This window comes from Chrysemys picta, chromosome 6, assembly GCF_011386835.1.
Source record: "Chrysemys picta bellii isolate R12L10 chromosome 6, ASM1138683v2, whole genome shotgun sequence".
Lineage (NCBI taxonomy): Eukaryota > Metazoa > Chordata > Testudines > Emydidae > Chrysemys > Chrysemys picta.
Genome location: NC_088796.1, coordinates 83,345,825 through 83,370,495, shown reverse-complemented (window position 1 = coordinate 83,370,495; position 24,671 = coordinate 83,345,825). Strand labels below are relative to the sequence as shown.

Sequence of the window (24,671 nt, the reverse complement as noted above, 5' to 3'; positions counted from 1 at the left end):
TTTATTTACCAGCCACCACAATATTGTTATGCTGAAAAGTGTTAAGTGGGTCTTTGATCCTTAGAGAATCACAGACCTGGTTAATGTTGACGGATGGGCTAAGCACCCTTCATTCAGGCTAAAGAGAAGAAACAATTAAGTCCCTTTTTATGCCAAGGCTCTGGACTGCATGGGAAGAACTAACCTAAGGAGAATACGAGGAGTTTCCCTGGGACTGGTTACAAATGCAGGGACTAAGGGATTGTTTGGCTGTATCTAGGTGTGTGAGAGGCAGAAAGCAAAACATGGGTAGAAAGCAAGAGAAACAGTTATTAGCGTGGTGGGGAGACACAGAGCTCCTTGGGAGCTCAGTGGAAAGACAAGCTTGGAAACTGCGAGCAAGGAAACTGTCTGCTGTTGTCTGTTTTTATTGTGTTCCGGGAAACTGGACTTTGTGAATGTTCTGTGTAAACAAACAGGATTATACCAAACAATATACCCGACACACATAATTAACTCCTCTTAATGGAAATACAGGGCAAAACCTCGAATATTGCCTAACTGCTCAGCCAAGGGGCAATAATATATGTAGTGCAACTTCCAGGGCGTGAGGCTTCTAGCTGCTCTTTAAGTATCAGGGGGTAGCCGTGTTAGTCTGTATCTACAAAAACAACAAGGAGTCTGGTGGCACCTTAAAGACTAACCGATTTATTTGGGCATAAGCTTTCGTGGGTAAAAACCTCACTTCTTCAGATGCATAGAGTGAAAGTTACAGATGCAGGCATTAATACTGACATATGGAGAGAAGGGAGTTATTTCGCAAGTGGAGAACCGGTGTTGACAGGGCCAATTCAATCAGGGTGGCTTTAGATGAGGAGGTGTCAATTTCAGGAGAGGAAAAGCTGCTTCTGTAATGAGCCAGCCATTCCCAGTCCCTATTCAAGCCCAGATAATGGTGTTAAATTTGCAAATGAATTTTAGTTCTGCTGTTTCTCTTTGAAGTCTGTTTCTGAAGTTTTTTTGTTCAATGATAGTGACTTTTAAATCTGTAATAGAATGACGAGGGAGATTGAAGTGTTCACTTACTGACTTTTGTATGTTACCATTCCTGATGTCCGATTTGTGTCCATTTATTCTTTTGCGGAGGGACTGTCCGGTTTGGCCAATGTACATGGCAGAGGGGCATTGCTGGCACATGATGGCATATATAACATTAGTAGATGTGCAGGTGAATGAGCCCTTGATGGTGTGGCTGATGTGGTTAGGTCCTCTGATGGTGTCGCCAGAGTAGATATGGGGACAGAGTAGGCAACGAGGTTTGCTACAGGGATTGGTGTTTCTGTGGTGTGGTGTGTAGTTGCTGGTGAGTATTTGCTTCAGATTGGGGGGGTTGTCTGTAAGCGAGGACTGGCCTGCCTCCCAAGGTCTGTGAGAGTGAGGGATCATTTTCCAGGATAGGTTGTAGATCGTGGATAATGTGCAGGAGAGGTTTTAGCTGGGGGCTGTATGTGATGGCCAGTGGTGTTCTGTTATTGTCCTTGTTGGGCCTGTCCTGTAGTAGGTGATTTCTGAGTACCCGTCTTGCTCTGTCAATCTGTTTCCTCACTTCCCCAGGTGGGTATTGTAGTTTTAAGAATGCTTGATAAAGATCTTGTAGGTGTTTGTCTCTGTCTGAGGGGTTGGAGCAAATTCGGTTGTATCTTAGGGCTTGGCTGTAGACAATGGATCGTGTGATGTGTCTTGGATGGAAGCTGGAGGCATGTAGGTACGTATAGAGATCAGTAGGTTTCTGGTATAGGGTGGTGTTTATGTGACCATCCCTTATTTGCACTCTAGTGTCCAGGAAGTGGATCTCTTGGGTGGATTGGTCCAGGCTGAGGTTGATGGTGGGGTGGAAATTGTTGAAGTCCAGGTGGAATTCTTCAAGGGCCTCCTTTCTGTGGGTCCATATGATGAAGATGTCATCAATGTAGCGCAAGTAGAGGAAGGGCACTAGGGGACGAGAACTGAGGAAGCATTGTTCTAAGTCAGCCATAAAAATGTTGGCATACTGTGGGGCCATGCGGGTACCCATAGCAGTGCCACTGACTTGAAGGTATAAGTTGTCCCCAAATCTGAAGTGGTTGTGGGTGAGGACAAAGTCACAAAGCTCAGCCACCAGGTGTGCGGTGGCCTCATCAGGGTTACTATTCCTGACAGCTTGTAGTCCATCCTCATGTGGAATATTGGTGTAAAGTGCTTCTACATCCATGGTGGCCAAGATGGTGTTTTCAGGAAGAACACCAATGCATTGTAGTTTCCTCAGGAAGTTGGTGGTGTCTCGAAGATAGCTGGGAGTGCTGGTAGCGTAGGGTCTGAGGAGAGAGTCCAAATAGCCAGATAATCCTGCTGTAAGAGCGCCAATGCCTGAGATGATGGGGCGTCCAGGGTTTCCGAGTTTATGGATCTTGGGTGGCAGATAGAATACCCCTGGTCGGGGTTCTGGGTGTGTGTCCATGTAGATTTGTTCCCGTACTGTAGCTGGGAATTTCTTGAGCAGATGGTGTAGTTTCTTTTGGTATTCCTTAGTGGGATCAGAGGATAGTGGCCTGTAGAATGTGATCTTGGAGAGTTGCCTGGCAGCCTCCTGTTCATAATCTGACCTGTTCATTATGACTACAGCACCTCCTTTGTCAGCCCCTTTGATGATAATGTCAGAGTTGTTTCTGAGGCTGTGGATGGCATTGCGTTCTGTACGGCTGAAGTTATGGGACAAGTGATGTTGTTTGTCCACAATTTCAGCCTGTGCACATCTGCGGAAGCACTCTATGTAGAGGTCCAGTCTGTCATTTCGACCGTCAGGAGGAGTCCACACAGAGTTCTTCTTGTAGTGTTGGTAGGAGGGTTCCTGTGGGTCAGTGCACTGTTCAGTGGTGCGTTGAAAATATTCCTTGAGTCGGAGACGACGAAAGTAGGCTTCCAGATCACCGCAGAACTGTATCATGTTTGTGGGGATGGTGGGACAGAAAGAGAGTCCCCGAGATAGGAAAGACTCTTCTGGTGGGCTAAGTGTGTGGTTGGAAAGATTGACAATGTTGTTAGATGAGTTGAGGGTACCACTGTTGTAGCCCCCTGTGGCAGGTAGGAGTTTAGATAGCTTACTGTCCTTTTTCCTCTGTAGAGAACTGAAGTGTGCATTGTAAATGGCTTGTCTCATTTTTGTAAAGTCCAGCCACGTGGAAGTTTGTGTGGAATGTTGGTATTGTATGAGAGTCTCCAGTTTTGAGAGCTCAATCTCTCATTGCCTACTCTGTCCCCATATCTACTCTGGCGACACCATCAGAGGACCCAACCACATCAGCCACACCATCAAGGGCTCATTCACCTGCACATCTACTAATGTTATATATGCCATCATGTGCCAGCAATGCCCCTCTGCCATGTACATTGGCCAAACCGGACAGTCCCTCCGCAAAAGAATAAATGGACACAAATCAGACATCAGGAATGGTAAAATACAAAAGCCAGTAAGTGAACACTTCAATCTCCCTCGTCATTCTATTACAGATTTAAAAGTCACTATCATTGAACAAAAAAACTTCAGAAACAGACTTCAAAGAGAAACAGCAGAACTAAAATTCATTTGCAAATTTAACACCATTAATCTGGGCTTGAATAGGGACTGGGAATGGCTGGCTCATTACAGAAGCAGCTTTTCCTCTCCTGGAATTGACACCTCCTCATCTATTATTGGGAGTGGACTACATCCACCCTGATTGGGGGAGGGATAGCTCAGTGGTTTGAGCATTGGCCTGCTAAACCCAGGGTTGTGAGTTCAATCCTTGGGGGGGCCATTTACAGATCTGGGGGAAAAATCTGTCTGGGGATTGGTCCTGCTTTGAACAGAGGGTTGGACTAGATGACCTCCTGAGGTCCCTTCCAACCCTGATATTCTGTGATTCTATCTATGATTGAATTGGCCCTGTCAACACTGGTTTTCCACTTGCGAAGTAACTCCCTTCTCTCCATGTGTCAGTATATAATGCCTGCATCTGTAACTTTCACTCTATGCATCTGAAGAAGTGAGGTTTTTACTCACGAAAGCGTATGCCCAAATAAATCTGTTAGTCTTTAAGGTGCTACCAGGCTCCTTGTTGTTTTTGTAGCTGCTCGTTGTGTCTTCTGAAAATCTCCCACATGTAAGTATATGGATAACCTGTGTACTGAATAAGGGAGGGGTTTGGGCAGCACTTAGCACAATGGGGCTCTGATCCTGACTTGGCCTCTGGGTGCTACTGTAATAAAAATACTAAATAATAGTCCTGACTTGAACCAGATTTGGACAAGTCTCATTTATATATATATATATATATATAATATATATATATACATACACCACCTTGAGCGACCAACAAGCCATTTAAAAACACTTCTAGAGCATGCTGCAAGTACAGATTCAACTGTTCCTAGAAATAACAACAAGGAGATCTCAGGTCAATCTGAATTGAAAACTTGAAAAGGCACATTAGCTTGCTGTTTGTCAAAGTCAAATCCTGCTTGATCTGGTTGTTCTGAGGGAAGCAAGAATTGGTTTCCAGCAGCTGACAACTATTTAGTGACTAATGTGCAAATGTGTTTGTGATCTCCATGGTTCCTAGTGGAAAAGCATTCACATCCCAAACACAGTGACAGTTGGTACCAACAGGCACTATTGCTAGCAGTTTTGGCATGAAAAATGTACTTCCATTTTTCTTGTGGTCACGGTCCCTTTGTGTCAGGATTGGGGAATATTGGCAGATGATGAGGGGGGAACTTGTACTACAATTGTCTGTGCTTTACCTGTCAATAATTAGGACCCCAGTCTGGCAAAGCACTTAAACATAACTTTAAGCATGTGAGCAGTCTTATAAATTAAATAACTGGGTCTACTCATGAGCTTAGAGTTAAGCATGTATTTAAGCACTTTGCTGGATCAGGACCTGGGGGGATTTATTTTTCAGTGTTGTCAGTTTGACAACTTTCTCAAGCACCAAAATCATTTTATAAAAATCAACTGTAGGTGTGGTAAAAATCGAATGTGGCCTAAACCAGCTTTCCAGCAACAAATACTTGTGTTGCATTTCTACTGCTGAAACAGGTGTTATTTTTTAAGACCTAGGGATCAATAACTAAATTTATAGAAAATCCAGCTTCTTAATGGTTAGTGGTTGTGTGTAATATGTAGAACATTACTCCTCTGGGTATACAGTGAACTTATGGAATATTATCCCCCACGTCAACTTATATCAGTCTTCTTTTTCTGCTATCCCGGAAGCAAAAGAGAGAAAAATCCGCAAAGTGGCCTCACTAATGTTAGAGAGTCAAATATGACATGCTCTTTGCATGTACGAAAACTGGCATTTGTGGATTGCAGTTTTAATTTCAGATACCATCATAGTATAATGTAAAATCTAGGACAAATATGATGTGTAGCACTTCTTTGCATGATGTTGTGGACATGACTGGGGATATGCCAGTCAAGAATGGGGGAAGAGCAGTTGGAACTAAGAATACAATCATGCAGGTATAATTTAAAACAAACAATGCTTTCCTCTTCTTCTCTCCCCCCCCCCCCCCCGATTGTGAGAGGAATGAAAACTTCAGCTAAATTAAGTTATGTAGAAATTACAACAGCAATATTTCTGATCTTCATCTCATCCAGGAATTGCGATTAGAAAAAAATAGGATGCAACAAATCTCAGAAGCATAGAAATATTCCTTGTGGCAAATTGATGAACAAAAATATGACAATGTTTCCTTTTTGGACAATGCAGACAAAGAAACCAAAACTTCATAATGCATCTCTGTAAGAACTGAAAAGTTAAAACACTCAGGAGTTCACAAGCAATTGAAATATATGGAGAAAGAACAGAACCGCAGATGATTCCTGCTAAATTGTAAAAAGACAGATTCAGGCTATGAAAGGAGAACAGGATAAATATTTTACTCTTTTAAATTGTTTTAAGTTTAGATGTTATGATCGTGACTTGATAACTGAACATTTTACTTATCCTATATTTTGGAGGAGTGTATTAACTATACAGGGGCAGCTCTATATATTTTGCCGCCCCAAGCATGGCAGTCAGGCGGCTTTTGGCGGCATGCCTGCGGGAGGTCCGCTGGTAACGCGGATTCGGCGGCATGCCTGCGGGAGGCCCGGCATCCCGCGCCTTCGGCGTACCCGCCGCCGAATTGCTGCCGAAGCCGCAGGACCGGCGGACCTTCCGCAGGCAAAGGCAGCCTTCCTGCCACCCTCACGGTGACCGGCAGGCTGCCCCCCGCGGCTTGCTGCCCCAGGCACACACTTGGTGCGCTGGTGCCTGGAGCCGCCCCTGTAACTATAAAATGAGTCATCTTAACATGCCCAGCACTGAGAAACAAGGGTTTGAAAGTAAAGGGTGGTAAATTAGGCCCAAAAGAGAGTTCTTTTTTGTTTGTAGATTTAATAACGTTTAGCAGAATAGAGAACTTTTTAAAAAAGGACTTAAAAAAACATACAGTGAAATCAGTGTTTTTGTTGAGAATTGAACAGAGAAAACCCAAACACTGAACCATTGCACTGGTCCCATGAGAATCAGAAGGAAACTGAGTCATAAAAAACAATTAAAACTGAATAGTGTGAGGTTGGTACCACAGTGTCTCAGATCACAGTACAAATAATCTAATTTCAGTGCCCATACGAAGAGCCAGATTGTGCTCTGTTAGTCCGTGGTTGCACAGAAGAGGTGGAGAGATAGCAAATTGCACTCCTTGCTTACTTTTTTGAGTTCCTGAACAATCTGTGCTTCCCTGGAGTTCAGGGTCTGTTCCTTCCTTACATCTCCCAGGGTGCAAGGCACTCCAAAAAGGTTAGAGAGGAGGTGGGGTCATCGACACACCCCACCCTACATACAAGTCAGCAGAGTTGGCTGGCAACAATAGGAAATCGGCTGCAGCAGCTTGAATTCTGTCATAGCTTCGCCTGGGGTGGCATGTCTCTGCACTGCCCCAATGTGGTGCTCTACCTTAAGTGCCTGATGCAATGCCCATTAAAATCAATGGAAAGACATCTGTTGACTTTGATGCGTGCTGGATCAGATCCTGAAGGCACATCTGAATCCTGAATGAAATACAAAATGGTGAAAAGTGAATGAAACCATAAACAAAGCTTTCCCTTTCATTGATCTAAGAGATGTAAGTAAAGCAGGTAAAGGCCTTTTTAGAAAACCATTTTTTTAACCTAATGAAATCCATTATGAATTTCAACATAAGTGGATTAATGCTGCCAGTTGGTTTAGTAATCTGAAGATATGTGAGAAATGACATTTTTCCTAGCATGTTTTGGATTTTGGGCTCCAGAGGGTTTTGCCAGATTGCATGTGCCTTAAGAAAAAAAACCTTTTGTGGAAAAAAAATTCCTGCCTAAAATACCTTCTCTTGGAAGCCCTCCTAAAAACTAACACAGAGTTTGGGTGTTTTTTGCTGGTAGTTACATAATGTTGTTTTCTCAACTCTATAATAATATGCCATTATTTGCAGACTTGAGCTGGTTTAATAATTGCATTACTTTTCTTCATTTTCAGTTCAGCGACCTTGTGCACCTGAGGATCTCAGTCTTGACATGTCATTAAGTTCGATGAGCAAATGCTTAGTTGTCTCTTTTTCAAACAGGAAAAAATATAATAAAACTGCCTGGTTTAAAAAGTAGTTTTTTTTTTTTCAAAGTTAGTGTCTGTTAAAACAATTTCTGTAAACTCTAGTCATGATTTATTCATTCCATCTACAGTAGATAGTTCTGCACACTTTTCCCAATTGTTAGCTTATTAGAGGCTCTTTTGCCACCGCAATTTAAAGCTGAACTGCAAAGCTATTATGAAAATCTTGCTAACGTTTAAATCCTCACTCACTAAGAACGTACATGTAGACTGGAACCTTCTAAATACATTTACATTTGGAACAGCCCACTCCTGAGTTCAGAATTTTCTTTCCATTTTAATGGTTGATGGCAAATCCTTAAATTGAATCTCTTGCCCTGTCTGAAGTGATTATGATGCTGTCAGCTGTTGCAGTGAAAGAAAAAATTTCCTGAATTCAGGACTTAAGGCAGGTCACTCAAGAAAAACAAAATTGACAAGTATTCTAGTATAAAGTTCATGTGGCCCTGATTTAAAATGTAGCACTTTCCCAATGACTGGTTTCAGTACTACGGTCCCTTTGCTGTCTCTTCCCATAACCCAGAGAAAACAAATGGAAAAACTCTGTCAGTGCTCCAGTCATTTCTAACTACAGAATTTAATAATGACCATCTCACTTATTACTTCCTATTTTAACTGGTACTGTCATAGGACCTTATCCACCTCACAGGATACAGAATGTGGCCTTGTGGAGTTTATATATCAAGCCAAACTAATCAGGAGAATGTCAGCTCAGTATGCAAGGCCACTTCCTGAGCCAAACTCCACAGCTGCTTGACCTAAATGACCTCTCCATACCCTAGGACTGTTTTAACTCTCCCCCCACACCCAAGCAGCCCCAGGTGAGTATGAAAAAAGCAAAGTCTCCCTTCCACGGGGCTCTGATTTTTAAAAATGCACACGTTGGTGTGACAGCTTCTTTCTCTGCCACTATTCCTGCTAGAACTAGTGGGAGGGTGATCCTGCCCCCAAACACTTGTCTGATGGTAAGGGCACCTGCTCCGTTGTGGAGGCTCTGTCGTCCTCTTTGATTCCCTATCTCTGTGGAGGAGGGGCACAATCATTAGTCTGATGGGCCTTTCCTCTGCTGGATGATAACTTTCCAGCCAGTCAATTTTTCATGGCCTCTTTAAGAACTTTCCTCAGCTGACTGAACACTGAGCTTGTTCTTCTGAAACCATTGCTTAGGGCTAAGTAAGAGAGAGTTACAAGCTTATTGTCTGGGAAGGGGAAGTCCTGACTGGTCACATTATGTCTTATGTGGCTGCTTCAGAGTGCAAATTTTCCACTTGGAATTGGAAGCTGAAACCTGTCTTGCAGAAAGAGGAAAGTCATGGAGCCAGAGGCTCTGTAGCCATCTGTTTAGGATGACACATTTTAAGAGGTGTGCCATGGCTGTGGGAGCAGTATTAAGAAGAGAGTCATGATGATTCTGTCAGAAGAAGCCAACTGGCCAAAACACCCCATATTCTGGAGTCCTATTCCTAGTACACAAGCAGGGCCGGCTACAGGCACCAGCAAAACAAGCAGGCGCTTGGGGCGGCATTCTGGCGCTGGCCATTATAGGCGCCGACTCCGGGCATGGGGAAAAAGTGCCCCTGCCGCCCCAGCTTGCCTCTGACTGCTGCCCTGAGTGCGCCGCCGCTGCTCCGCTTCTCTCACCTCCCTCCCAGGCTTGCCGTGCATGAAACAGCTGTTTTGTGCAGCAAGGCTGGGAGGGAGGAGAAGCCGAGCGGCAGGGCGCTTGGGGGAGGTGGCGATAGTGGAGCAGAGGTGAGCTGGAGCGGGGAGCGGTTCCTCTACCCCCCGTTACTTCCTGCGCCCTCCCATTACTTCCTGCACCCCCCCATCCTAGCTCACCTCCGCTCCGCCTGCTCCCCTAAACGCGCCACTGCTCCGCTTCTCCGCCCTCCCTCGCCTGAGAGGGAGGGGGGAGAAGTGGAGCGGCGGCGTGCCTGGCGGAGCAGGTGGAGCAGAGGTGAACTAGGGCGGGAGATTGCGGGGGGCCCGCAGGAAGCAAGGGGGGGAGGGGGAAATGCGGCACGCCCAGGGGTGGAGGCGGGGTTGGGGATTTGGGGAAGGGATTCGGTAGGGGTGGAGTTGGGGCCGGGCCAGGGGCAGGGGCAGGGCCAGGGCCAGGGGGCCACGGAAAAAAAAGGGGGGGCGGCCAACATTTTTTTTGCTTGGGGCAGCAAAAATCCTTGAGCCGGCCCTGTACACAAGTGTCAGAAGAGAGTATCCTAGAGAGAAGGCAAGTTCCTTGCCTAGAAAAGAGAAACCAAACAGGAGCTCGGAGGAAGGGCAGAGCAATGTAAGATGACTTAGGGAAAGGGGATCCTCTTTGATTTATGGGTGGAACACAAAATAATCTGTGGCTTGAAGTGCCAAAACACCTAGTGCTGACCCTACCAAAAATCTCTGCAGAGTTGCAGACACAGAGTATGCAAAATAGGTCCCTCAGTTCAGAAGGGCAGCTATCACGCCTTAAACCACACCTCCTAAAGCAGTCTTTCAGCTTTGATGACACCAGAACGCTACAGTAAGTTCAGCTATACAGAAACTGTGTACTTCATCACCCTAGCTTGATGTCTCTCCTAGATTTCTCTAATTCCTGACATGCTAGGAACTGCATGCACTTCCTTTTTGTATAAAATGACTTGATTGCTTTATACTCTCTCCCCTATTTTAATCAAGGCAAGTTCAAACAACAAAGGACAAGATCCTTAGTTAAGCTCCTGTGAGAAGTCAGTCACAGTTCATGACAGACCTCCGGAATCTGCTGGAAATTAATATGAACATTCTACATATATTTATATCCTATGCATGAATTTTATGACCACCTATTTTTCAAGGAAGGGATGGGTCGTGGGTTTAAAAAGAATCAAGCATCTATAAATGTATATCACACTCCATCTTGTAGTGCTAACAGTGATATTGCCAGCTCTAAATGTGGTTTCTGAGTGTTTGGAATCTGGTAGATAAGTGACATCCGCAGTGCAGAATGCAAAAATTCTTGGCCCTGGAGTACAGCTGTGTCATCATGAGGCTGGAATGTACAGTATATGCTGTCCACGAGCATAGCTCTGAGCAGAGAAATGTGTATATGATCAACAGCACCTGCCTCCTGATGGAACAGTTCAGCTGTTGTGATAGCTGATGATCTAAATTTAAGGTTTGCACATGCTTGATTCTATTTAATACCAAGCAACATAACTGTACAGGAAAAAAAAGAACAGCTTTGGGACTTGCACTTTGTAAATGAAGTATATACAAAGAATTGAAATATTTTTTTCTCCTTTATGCTTAAATTTTTAATTGGCATGATCTGAAGACAAACCTTTTCTTTTAAGTGTATATCATGCTGTGGGGTGCCCTAACTCTCCTGAGATATTGCCATAGAAGTCACACTTATTAGTAATAGCTGGGTCTGTTCTCTTCTCCTTGGAATTCACAAGATCTCCTGTCACCCCTACAGAATTCCTCAAACTGCTCCCCCCCAATCTAGAATGCAGCCCATTCTCATTCTTGTTGAATTTAAGATGTACATTAGGAGGGTTTTGGCTGGCATTAATTTCTTCATTACTTCCAAAGGGAAAGAGAGAAGGAAGGGAGCATTATGGCTGCTTCTTCACAAGAGATATTCAAAGCAGCAGAGACCCATGCTAAATGTAGTTTGTTAATCATAGAGAGAATTGAGATGCTGCATATAAGCAACATGCTTTCAACCTGAATATGGGCCAAAAAAGCCTTCTTTGCATTCTTCTCTGGCTCTGGCAAAGCACAGCAAACCATCCCACCACAGACATTTCATGGGCATTTGTTGAGTACTGATTGCAATAACAGAGAACTTGAAGGAGCCTTAAAGATGAAGTACATATTTTTTTTTGAAGTTGCTAACAGAATAAATGCTATTCTCCACATACACGAATATGACAATATGCCATGGTGCTGTCCACCCACAAATACTGAAGGAAATTTGGATTATAAGAAAGTCATGCTTCATATTACAAGCCATATTGCCATATTTTTCATACCTTTCTGGTAGTGTATATTGTGACAAAATCAGGCCGTATAGGGATCAGAGGTTACCTCAGGTCAACAAGAGATACCTGAGTCCACTCCAATTAAGTGCTGCTTGTGACCTTTAAAAAACCCTCTTCTGATGTGCGAGAGAAAGAAGAGATGAGAGAGAGAGACTGCAGTACAGAGAAAAGGCTTCTTCTAAGTGGAAGGCTTTTCTCCATCCCATAGGGGAAGCAAGCAAGGTAACTGTGTTTGGGTAAGGGCTGGCACTCAGAAGCCAGCATAACAAGGCAACACCCTGGAGAGGAGGCAGGGAAAGTTATTCTTTTTTTTGGTGTTAGGAGTCTGTGTCTATGTTTGGCTGAAGATTACTACCCCAAGGCCCATTTTGAAAATAACAAAAAATAAAGCAGACTGAGGGAAAAAAACTCTCTGGAGTAGGACTGATTTACTCCAGGTCCCCCACCCACTAGAGGGGGGAGATGCTGAGGCTGACAAGTTGAAATGGATGCCTTGCCATAATATAATATCCTTTAGAGACTATTGTTCAGAAGTGAAATTCTGGCCCGTTGAAATCAATGGCAGAATACCAATAGAATTCAATAGAGCCTAGATTTCACTACAGTATTCGAGTTACTTTAAGTTCCCTTCACCCTCTGGTGTATATGTATACTTGGGTGTGTGTGTGTGTGCACACAAACATATATACACGTTCTCAAATCACTAAAAAGAGGATAGCAAAGGGAAATGGAAGTAAAATGTACATGTCTTGTTTTATCTACATGCAGAGCAGAATGCAGAAAATGATAGATGGAATGGTCCCTGAACTCTAACAGCTTACAATAAAAACCTTAAAATGCAAAATTTGCCACTACTTTTAAAAATAAAATAAAACTGACATTTATTTTCAATTCACATAGTAATTATGTTCTGAAAATGGTACAATGTATATCACTCTTGGCATGCATCTCCTGAGAAACTGATTCTAGAGGGAGTTTTGTTTTTTATAAACAAGGAGAGAGAGAGAGAAGAAAACACTGCACAGCAGTGTCTTTGGGCAAGCAAATGTTTGCAGCATGTATAGTAAACAAGCAGGAGAAGGGATGGTGCCATGATGACTAGCTGGTTTAGGGGATCAGGTATTGTATGTCAACAGCACTGCAGTGTCAGAGCCAAGTTACAGTGGCAAGAATTTAGCACCTTGCAAACTCGTGACCCTGAAAAGGCCACGCCTGCATGTCACAAATGTATCACAATTGATTTTGTGGGGTGAGCAAGGGTAGAAGCCCCTATATGTACTAGGGATCATTTCATCATAGATATGTGGTTATAGGTCTCTGCCTTTATGCTCTTAGGACTGGATTGCTCAGTTATCAATGATTTTGTGTTTTGAGTCGAATAGCTAGATTGCTTTTCTATTTACCCGATTTAGAGAGATTTAAAGTGAACAGCTCTTCCTTTAAAGCTTAAGAAAAAAGGGTGTAAACAAAATTATATGTGCTGATCTGAGAAAGGTAATGAGTCTTTTGTGTTTTGTGTTATGAGAATTTTACAGGGCTGTACAAATGGATTGATTGCTTTCTAGGAATAATTGATTAGCACAATCCAAAATGATTTATTCATAATTAATATATATTATAATACTAGTCACAATGTTCGTGGTGATTTTTTAATGCAAAATGGAGTTGCCTGTTTAATCTGGCATGGGTGCTACTGAAAGGTTAGCTGGTTCTTTAACATACATTTCTGCTCATTTCAGTGGGAATTTTTTTAAAATGAGGTTTTGAGTAAGTAAACTTAAACCAGCACTCTTCTGCTTCTTAGGTGTTTTGAATTATCTGCATGTATTTTGGTGACTCCTAGAGAGAAGGAGGAAGTTTGCATGTAGTTTGATGATAACTAGCGAGTACTCATCATCAGTCTATTGTGTGTCACAGCACAATATGAAGTGTTTTATACAAGTTGTCATCATCAACCTCCAATCACATTTCAGAATTTATCTGAACACCATCTCACATAGTCAGTCTTACCAACATGATACACAATGTACAAGGACTGGTCAGACAGTTTAAATGAATGCACTGTTTTTGTTATTATACTAAAATGTGCCTCAAGTCTTGAATCCTTTTTGGTGAGTTACGTATTTGAGAGAAACCAACTGTCAACAACAATTAAATAAATAAGTGATGCAGCAATTACGGAACTATTGCAAATGTTAATCGGGCCACTGGTAGGAGTTTTGAAGTGTGTAACAAATATTCTGATGACTGGCCAAGTTTTTCCTTCCATAATGTGCTTTTTCTCTGTTCACTCTTTGTTCTTCTACTTTTCACATGCATCTACTGAAGATTATAGACGAGAACACAGGAAATGTACTATATGTAACAAATAATTGCAGGTTTATGAGTATGAAAAAGACACTTCTCATTAATCTGCCTCACTCATTAATATATATTTATGCCTCTACTATGTAAGAAGGGTGAATGGTCCTAACATGTGATTTAAAAACTGTTGTCCAAGAACTATGCTGGGAAGGAGAAAAAGCATTGGACCGGGTGGCTCTTGAGATAGCGTGGAATGTTGTTAATGTGATAACTTCACCTCTTGCTTGCTGATTAAAATATGGCCTAATATTCAGTTCTACTGTGGGCCCAGCTCAGCAAACTGGGGAGCATCCTCAGCTGCCCTTTAATTCAGGAGAAGTGCTGCACGTTGCAGGAGAGGGTGCACTGTTCCTCTTTGATAGTTGTTCTGTGGCCTCTGTGAAATGAGTTGATGGTCTCAGTTCCCTTGGACAGATGCCCACATAACCATAATACCACCCTTCTTGGTAGTATCAGCAAAGAGATCAAAGGCAGAATGGGCATAGGAAATAAACTATTTTCCTCCCAAAAGCTGGTGCATCCAGTAGAAGGGTATGGAGGACAGTGGTACAAACTTATTAAACCAGCTTCTGTGCATCTCCTACAAAGCGATCCTGTGGAATTTTATGACAAATCCAGAATTTTCCATAGTCTTCAGCTGAACAGTGCTTTGGTATGGGCGTTGGTCAGAACTGTGGAGCTCAGAACCATTCCTTATTACTGTACTGCCTGGCACATCATCTCATACTAAGAAGAGTGACTGAGTAGATGGCACAGGGAAGAAGGCAGAAGAAACACACCACTGTGATGGGCCTTGAACAAATAGAGAAGTAGAGTGTCATCACTGGAATCAAAGTAAACTGCCTCGCATCCAGAAACTAAAAGATGGTAGGGGAAGGTACACTGAAAAAGGGTTTGCCCAAATGAGAAATAGTTAAATGAAGCCATTTTCCTTAAATAAAAGGAAATGTGTTGCACTCTCTCTTGGCAGGTTTAGAATTCATTGGATGCTACAGTATAGTAATGTGCCTAGGAATAAATATTATATAATTAAATATGTATCAGTAAAATTATATACTGCTGACAGGGTGATTCTTTTATCTCTAAATGTGGAAATTGCTTTGGGTACTTGAGTTCAATGAAGGAAACATTAATTTGGTCCTGTCAGCTTGGTGTTTATTATGTTTCCACTCTGTTGCATTATTTGTGCCAGTCTCCTTAACTTGAATGACCCAACAACTCACCTAATGTAACCTAGGAGATGGACAGTCCTATTGTCACCAGTTTAAAGAGATACCAGTTTTTAAAAGCAGTGCAGAACCTGTATTTATCTGCTGCAGCTGCTTCTGAGTATTTTGCTATTCCCTGCGAATAAAATCAGTGTAATTTATCCTAATAATCTCTATCTGGTGACTCCAAATGAAAGGTGTTTCTCCTCCCTTTCCCCGTGGCCCCAGGAAGCAAGTTGGCTTAAAAAAGAACGCATAACTACTTAAAAACCCCCACAGAATACAAACTCCATTTTCAAATAGGCCCTTATTATTATTATATCATAGTAGCCTCCAGAGCTCCAATCAAGGCCTTATTGAGTTAGGGGCTATTTAAACTTAAAGATAGACATGGTCCCTGTCTCAAAGAGCTTACAAGCTAACTTTTATCATACAGAATAGACAAAAAAGATTAATAATTGACAGTGATAGTGGTTTTAAACAGTTGATCTCTAGTAAAAGCCATGACCCATTATCTGCTGTTTAAATATACCAGGTTTGTCTAGGTACAATAGAATCAGGCATGTCTTAACTTTCTATTGATTTATTTCACTCTTCCCATTTGATTGCATGACACTTTTTTATGTTTCATATTTACAATCATAAGACATAGCCTGATTGCCATTTTCTTTAATGTATGTATGTGCCTGTATAAGATGAAGAAAATATATTTTTTACCTTGATTTTTCCCTCTGTCATTGTGCAGTGTACAATCTCATGTGTCGAGTGATACGTCAATGCCCTCAGCTGGATGGATTATCAGATCAATTCAAGTGCTGATCAGTTTGCTAAACTATATGATGATGGAGCCCTGAGAAGAGGTTTAAGCACTAATACTACTGACAAGTAATGGAGAGTCATCTTCTTCCTTTTTTTTTTCTTTTTTTCATTTTTTTAGTACTTGAAAACAGTACTGGATACTCAACATTGGTGATATTGAAGTCTTAATTATCTGAGGATGGGTACAGAAGATGGAAAGCTCCATTACACCACCCCACCAATGCTAAGTGGAGGTTGAAGGGACAATTAAATCTCCATGCCCTCTGTTCAGACTTTGGCTGTTCTTGAGTTTGAAAATGAGGGTGCTAATGTTAATGCTAAGTTTTGTGATATGGATATCTGTCTCCTGGAAACTGGACTGAACCCCCCTCCCCAAAAATAATTTCATGTAGGTGTTAAAATAGCCAATGGAAAAGTAACAATTCTAATGTTCTGGGCTGGATTACAGTTGGCAATATACATGTTGCTTTATCATTCCTTTTTAATATTCACCTAACTCAAATTATAGTCTTATCTTGTCATAGCTAAAGTCATTCGTTTAATTTATGCACCCTGGAGGGAGGGAACATGTCTACCTCTCTGTCTGCACATCACTTGGCACAACAGGCTCCTGATGCTGACTATAGATAAATAATATAGCAATATTAATAATTAATGGAGAAGAGCTTTCTATTGCCCCAACTCTGCAAAAAAAATTACACCTTCTGAGGATATGGCATAGTATATGTAATACTACATTTTTGTGGCCTAATATGTGACTTTGAAAGAACAGTTCTGTTTCAAAATATCAGCTTGGTTCCAATGAGATGTTAACTGAAATTTAAGGCTCAGTTTAGATCATAAAAATAATTTTGTGAATTCTAGAAGTAAATGTTTTGGTTTTGCAGGCAAGGTTATTTTTTAGTATCTAAACATTAAGAGGGGTGAAATTTTTTTGTCCAAATCTTTTTTTTCCATTGAAAAACGCAGAATCAGGTTGATTCAAATTGAATTCAACAAATGGTTTTAATCTAAAAACAAAACAAAATGGAAATGGTGAAACAGTTAATTTCAGCATTTTCAAAATGCAAAAATTTGACTTCTTAGCACAGAACAAAGTTTTGTTTTGGAATTTCCCTCATTTCCCCCCCCCCCCCCCCAAAATTAAAACCATGTCTATTCTTAAAAAACAAAAAACCACCAGCCCTCAAAATCTAAATGAAACATTTTGTTTCCAGTTGACCAAAAAACAGTTTTTGTGGTGTGAGAAGTGGGGAGAGGAGTTTGCACCCAAATTGAATATTTAGTTATTCACATTGCATTGTTGGAGAGAGCTATGTGGCTGATGCCTATTGCTGAATTCTGAGCCAACTGCCTCCATCTATACCCTGGGCCTAGATTACCTTTCCCTACTAAGAAGTTGATGCTAGGGGTTGGTTGGTTTGTTTTCTACTGACCTTATTCTATTTTTTTTAAATAGTTCCATATTTAGCAAGGAAAATTAATATGCAGTCATGAAAAATATCCTGTTTGATTATTTATGATTATGGTTTCAGAGTGTGTTTGGTCTGTTTCCAAAACAAATAGTGACGTTTCATTCGTTGTGAGTAAAAATGTATTAGTAGGTTCCACAACTTTGAGTCATCCACACTTCAACTTGCACCAGGAATTTGTGATCGATCCTCTTAAAGTTGTCATCTTAATGGGCCATCTTGTATGTCCAATATACTACTAAGCACCACCAAGTTCATTTTCCATCTTTTGAGAAGATTCTTTGCTATTCACAAGTAAAATCTTAACTAACAACTTCCTTGAGTTTTATGCACTTTTCTCAATTTGCAAATAATGAACTATGACTAACAAATGATATCATTACCCATTTTAACTAAAAAATGTAATAAATAATGTAATAAATAAATCAAACATGGGAACCAGACACTACATCAATAGCAATAAACATTTAACTTGTCTTCACTGAACCCGGAAACAAAAAATATTAAAATAGAAAGTGTCCAGTATAATAATGGCTTTACATAATTTAAAAACAAAAAATGAATAAGGAATTTGATCCTGACTTCATCTTTCCTTTCCTGCCTGCCTCTATTTCAGATAATTGAATTGGATTTAATTCAGGATTTCCACTAAGGATGGCATCAATGCTGTTCCACAAATTGCCCTGCTAGAAATGCTGAAGAGCAGTGCTGTCTGCATGCCACTTTCTCAAGTTGGACCAAATGTATTACCCCTGGGATAAGTTTTATCTCTACCAGGATGAGAAGGGAAGTCCCCAGCTGGCTGCCAGACCCAGGCACATATGACCCAGTGCTATCAAGCTACCTAATAAAGCAATGCCTTTGTTTTCTTCCTAAATCTTTTCCAGCCTTTGTTCCTGTCCCAGATGTCCTTTTGCAGCTGCCCAATCCCACCCAATTCCTGTTTGCAAAGCTCTCAATTAAAAAATTACTAATTAAAATGAAGTATTCTTTGCCCATGTTACTGCCAGCCTTTACAGTGTTCCATCTGCCCATTTCCCAGTCCTATCCTTATTTTGAGAAGACTCATTTGTATGTGATCTAATCTCTGCCAGGAATTCCCTGGGCCCATCTGCTCCCTTTATGGGTGATCAGTCCCACCCAGACAACTATTTACCCTATTCTCAGCTCCAACTAATAATTAAAAAAAATGTTTTGTTTTTTTTGGAGAATTATTTTTTGGAGAATTACCAAAATCATCTCCCATCAATCCCTTTCCACATCGTCTAGAGGCCACATTGATGACAATATGTCTCAGATGGGCCGATATACTGCCAGCTATGTGGAGGGGAGGGGGCATTCTCTGAATAACATATCAGTTTTTCAAAGATTGTGCAGTTGCATTCTACCCACTCATTAGGCTAGGGATGGAGAGTTTTCCAAATTCAGTATCCTGCTTTTGGGAACACAGTTGTGGTCACCATTAAGCCTTACTCCCAGCCAACGTTTGAATTAAAACACTTAGCATTTTAAATAATGCTGTGTAAAATAAAACAAAGCGGATTCTCCATTTAAAGATACATAAATTATTTTACATTTTCTTTTAAATTTGACAATTATTGTCTCTTCCATCTTTCAGGCTTTCCATTGTCTCACTGATTTCTTCTTCAGCTGTAGATGTACATTTTAGAAAAGAATGATCGACCCTGATGCTATGGCACCCAGACACTGGGCTAGAAAATTAGGTTGTGTTAAAACACAGCCTAGAGGAGTTGTGCCAATTACACAATGTTAAACATGACTTAACAGTCAGTGTACACATGGGCAATATGTGTTTAACATTGTTAGCTAGTCATGGTTAATCCTGTGGTTCCAAGCAATTGGAATGTTTGTCTGCTGAAGGGGCCAATCTCAGTTTCCTCTTCTTCCTGATCAGAGAAAAATTTTCCTAATATGAGGGCTGGACATCCAGTGAAAAAATCCAGTCTCTTAGGAGATGATTTGACATGCAGTCCAGTTTATACCTATTCACATTCTCATCCAAGTGCTAAATATCCTAAGGTATTAAGGGCTGTGACCTTAATTCAGGTAGATATTATTGTGCCTTAGTGGAACTGCAAACTCCTGTACTTGTTTATCCTTTCAACTCTACCCCATTGTGTGTTCTACATAAATGTAGTGTTCTACATAAATACTGTGATTTAATGTATGCAGTGTTCTACATAAATACTGTGATTTAATGGACAGTCTCATCTTTTCTCCAGGAACTGACTTCCTAGTTAATTAATGAGGCCTTTTTAATCAGCATTTCTTTGGAAGGCATGCTCTGGATGTTAAAGAGCTCTATAATTCTGAGAAGGAGTAATTGTTTTTGGTCTTCTGATCATTGTTAGCCTTTTCCTTAGGGGAAAGGCCAAGAAGGGGAGGTGAATTCCTGCCCTCTATCGTAGCACAGCTCCCATTTACTTCAGTGGGGCCAACATTTCACCCAAGACCTCTGAAGTTACAATTGCTTGCTGAACTAAAGCATTTATTGGGCTGAGGTGGCACCAAGTCTTCTTTAATGTTAAGGACCACTCCACTCTAGACATAGCCATGTGCTTGCTGAAAAGAGTTGAAGGCTTGGTGAAAGATATATAAAGTTACAGTTTGTTACCTTCTGTGTTCTTTTACCAGGAATACAGGATTGGGATGTACAGTAGAACTTCAGTGTTACGAACACCTTGGGAATGGAGGTTGTTTGTAACTCTGAACAAAGCATTGTTGTTGTTCTTTCAAAAATTTACAACTGAACATTGACTTAATACAGCTTTGAAACTTTTCTATGCAGAAGAAAAATGTTGCTTTTAACTATCTTAATTTAAATGAAACAAGCCCAGAAACAGCTTCCTTCCCTTGTCAAAACTTTTTTATATACTTTCCCTTTTTTTAGTAGTTTACATTTAACACAGTACTGTACTGTATTTGCTTTCTCTTTTTTTTGGTCTTTTTTGTCTTTGCTGCTACCTGATTGCGTACGTCCAGTTCCAAATGAGGTGTGTGGTTGACTGGTCAGTTTGTAAGTCTGATGTTCATAACTCTGAGGTTCTACTGTACACACAGTGACTATGCACTGATATTTCAGTGTCTCAGTGACTTTCATTTAATCAATCAGATGGTCTAGTTTTCTTTTATAACAATATAGTCATTCAAGACTCATTGCTAAAGTAGAATTTGCCAAGAACAAACAGATCAATAGGGACAAGTGTTCAGTGTGAATAACCATACTTGGAGCGAAGAGAAACTTTTAATAGGATGTAGTCTCTCTCAAAGCTGCTCTTTTGTTCAAAGTGAATACTAGTAACACCTGTTCACTATTTCATGCCAAACTCACTCAGAACACTAAAGTTACTGGAATAACTCTTCCACTCCAAGAAATGTTGAGTCAGAAGTTGTTAGTAACATCAGCATGGATTTTTTTAAAAGGTGTACTTTTGCCTTTTCTCTGACTCCTTAGTGACTGTAAAATACATCACCACAAAAGTGTCTAGTTTTTTATTTTGAAAATGTTTGCTTTACCTTAGCAGATGCAGCCTTTGACCATGCAAAAGCTGAGAGAGGTTGTTTTCCCTGAAACCCTCCCTCCACACAAATGATTCTTAAGGGTCTATAAGACCAATATCAACTGAAGAAATCTTACCTCAGATTTGAGTATCTTCACTGCAGCCATCACTTGTTAGCCTCCTTGATATTGCTGCTATTGACAGTAATGCATAGTTCATAGTGCTCATGTTACTGTTAAACCTTATTGAACTTGGTAAATATTGTCCCTTCTGCTCTCTAATCAAACCTAATTTATATTTATCTTAGAATTAAATATTTGTAAACCATCCCCTACCCTTCTTCAATATTCTTTGCTATTATTGAACTCCTTTTTACTAGTTTGAATGGAAAGGAGAGGCTATGTCATTGACATGTAATCCCTCTCCTCCTACCATGTTTCAGGAAAAGGATTCACAACCATTTCCTACCCTGGAAACCAAAACCACCCACTTTTTTTCTCCTGGGATCCCCAAATTCATTTGAGTCTGTGCCACACAGTCTTTTGCACTGTTTCAGAAGAAATGATAGTACTCTAATACATAATAGGTTGTTGAGTTTTCTAAAGGTTCATTGCACCATATATGGCCAAAGTAGGCATTAGATTCAGTGCATATAAATTTGGTAATTTAACATTTAAGTAATAGCTATGCATTCTTACAGGAAACGTCCATACAGTGCATATTCTCCAAAGAATATACTAAATTAGGCTAATTATTGCAGAAATTTATATGTGGAAGGTTATCACTGCAACCATAAAACCTAGGAACATAAATTTTTTAAAAAAAAGGAAATCTTAGATTCAGAAAATGCATTAAACCTCAGAAAATAACTTTGTGATCAACCTTGGAGTTATGATGTCAAGGCTGAAAACCACTGCTATGCAGTGATTCAGAAGGGAGTTACGTTTTTTAACGTACGGTTTTTTTTTGGTAAACGTTTCAAAAACAAGCAGTTGTGATGCTTTTTTAAAAAGTTTACATACATCTCCAGAGTTAATGACAAGGAATCTGATGTAGCATCTTATCTGAAGTACAGTGTGTAGCTGCATTCGAAAAAAACAGATAGACAAATAACCTTTATTCCTCTGCTTTTCTTTAAAGACAGATAGACAAATAAGTCACTTATCACTGCATAGGTGAGGCCTACAAAGCACTGCCACCCTGACAACTGCAGATGGAGAGGTCTCATGTCACCTTAATATAAGAGAACTTGCTCACTTTACTGTTTCCTCCTCATCCACCTCCCCTTTGCCTATCTGTTTGTCTCTTCCACCTGTTGTATTTTGTCATAATCTAGATTGTGAACTCTCTGTGGCTGGGACTGACTTTATACCATGTGGCTGTAGAGTGACTAGCACAGTGATCCTTGACTGGTGCCTCTAGGTGCAATTGCAATCCAAATAACTAACCAATGATGATGATATAGTTAAGTTATGCTTCCTATAATGACACAGCTTTCAGTCTTTGCGCATCTCAACAAAGGAGCCCTGCACTCCTATTCTGTTACATAGTGACACAAATGGAGCTATCTAACATTGCAGAAGCATGACCTAAGAATGCTACCTGCACCAGCTGTTGCACATACATGTCTATGTATCACATTCCTTACGGTTAAATGTGAGCTAGCCTGGTTTTGGAAGGCCTGCATACTTGGTCTAATGGCTTACAAACCTCATAGAATGTGATCTTAGAGAAAAATGTGGTATTATGGCTCACAAGGTGAGGTTGCAATCTTTCAGTTCATACAAGACCCTTACTATCAATATTACAAAAAACCACTCAGAAAATGACAACTCTTTCATTATCCCATTTTTCCAAAGCTCATGTGAGATATGCATTTCTCTCATATACAGACTACATCCCCTAATAAAGTGGAAAGACTGCACCCTTCTTTTTTCCCTCTTTTGTATCATCTCCTTAGAAACATTGTGAGCCCATTTTTTAAAGATGTGTACATAACGTACAGTGCCTAGTTCTGCATTTCAGCATTCAAATCAGCATTTAAGTACTTAGAGAAGATATTCCAGTGCCTAAACACTGATCCGAATGCCCAAATGCAGAACTGAGCACTGATACTTTAACTTGGCTCCCAAGGTTGAAAACTTAGCCCTATATTTCTAATACTGTGTTTAGTATTGACCATTAATAGTGTGAACATATTGGGCAGATTTAATCTCTGGAGTAACTCCATCTATTTCAATTATGTCAATGTTATATGATAGGCCTGCTCCCATTGAGGCCAATGGAAGTCTTGCTAAGGCCATTTGTCTTTAAAAACCTAGACTACTTTAAGGTTAGCTAGTATAGAGGCAGAGGATGAAATTCACTCCTGGGCAGAGGTACAGCATTCAAGCTCGCAAAAGAGATTTTATATATGCAACTGTATCTTACTTTTCACTATGGACTGGACTCTAGTTCTGATACTTTGCCTGCACGCTGTACTATTTCATTATGAACATGATGCAATATTGTCCACTTCAGTGCTTACAGAAACAATCCTTTATCCACAGCAGTGATTCTTGGTGATGGGATGTTCTGTATCTGCACAAGGTCAGTGCACTGAGGCTTCTGCTCAGTTAAACTTTAATTGATAGCACAGCAGCAAAAGCTGAAAGTTCAGTTGGGAAGTCCTGCAGTGTATTACAAAATCAATAGTCGCCATATAGTGTTTGCCTGTATTGAAGGACCATATAAGAGTGTAATCATTTGGATTATTTGCACGCTTTGATAACTGATATTTTTAAAGTTTTGTGCATTTATTTTCCTAAACTAGTGGTTTTTAACTTTTTTGGGGCAACTGCACCAGTTCTAAGACTCTTCTAGGGCCACGGCCATATTAGCCAGTGTCAGCTGGCTCCCATTTATTTGAGTACGCTGCCACCTGCCCTGGATCCTGGGTTTCTCTGAATCCTAGGTTGGAGTTTGTATCCTAGGATGCATCCTGGTAAAGGTTTCTACATAGGAGCTGATCAGTCTAGAAGGAAAAGGGAGGCTAGAATTCTAAGTAGTCCATCCCAGGAGAGTAATGTACCAATGTATGAAGCAATTTCTGGGAACCATGGTCCTAATTTATTGACATGGTTAATTCACCAGCATAATTGCTGGCAAATAAAAATTAAAAGCATAGTCTCACCTCCCGATATATAGGAGACTAGGATCATTTAAGGTTATAAATGTATAAGTAGCTAAACACAAAAATCCAGTGCAAATTACAGTTTCATCATTAGTAGGATAATGAAAAGAAGAGGAAGTGATGGAAATGATGGAAAAAGGAGTGAAAGCTTCTAAAAAGAGGGGTAAATTGAAACCCAGAGAATATGCAATACAATGAAAGAGAGACAGTAATTTCAGGGAACCTTAATGTACTTGCCAGCTCTGCACACTGGTGACTAACTGTACCATGATTTACTGTGCAGCCTCGAGCACGAAGGGCAAATTGAATTCATCACCTACCTGCTGCTGTCATAATCATTTCTTGGTGTCTCAGAGAAAGGCGGGAAAGTGATTCATCGGGAAGCTGCTCAGTATGCTGTGG

General features: G+C 40.7%; 1 long non-coding RNA gene across 8 annotated transcripts in view; it reads left to right on the top strand.

The window, feature by feature from the left end:
• LOC122174105 (uncharacterized) overlaps positions 1-17,239 on the top strand; it is a 167,431-nt gene extending 150,192 nt beyond the window's left edge. For all 8 annotated transcript variants that reach the window (XR_010588853.1, XR_010588852.1, XR_010588846.1 and 5 more), the window contains one exon: positions 16,031-17,239. This is a non-coding gene — a long non-coding RNA (uncharacterized LOC122174105). The remainder of the gene's footprint in view (positions 1-16,030) is intronic.
• Positions 17,240-24,671: the final 7,432 nt, after the last annotated feature.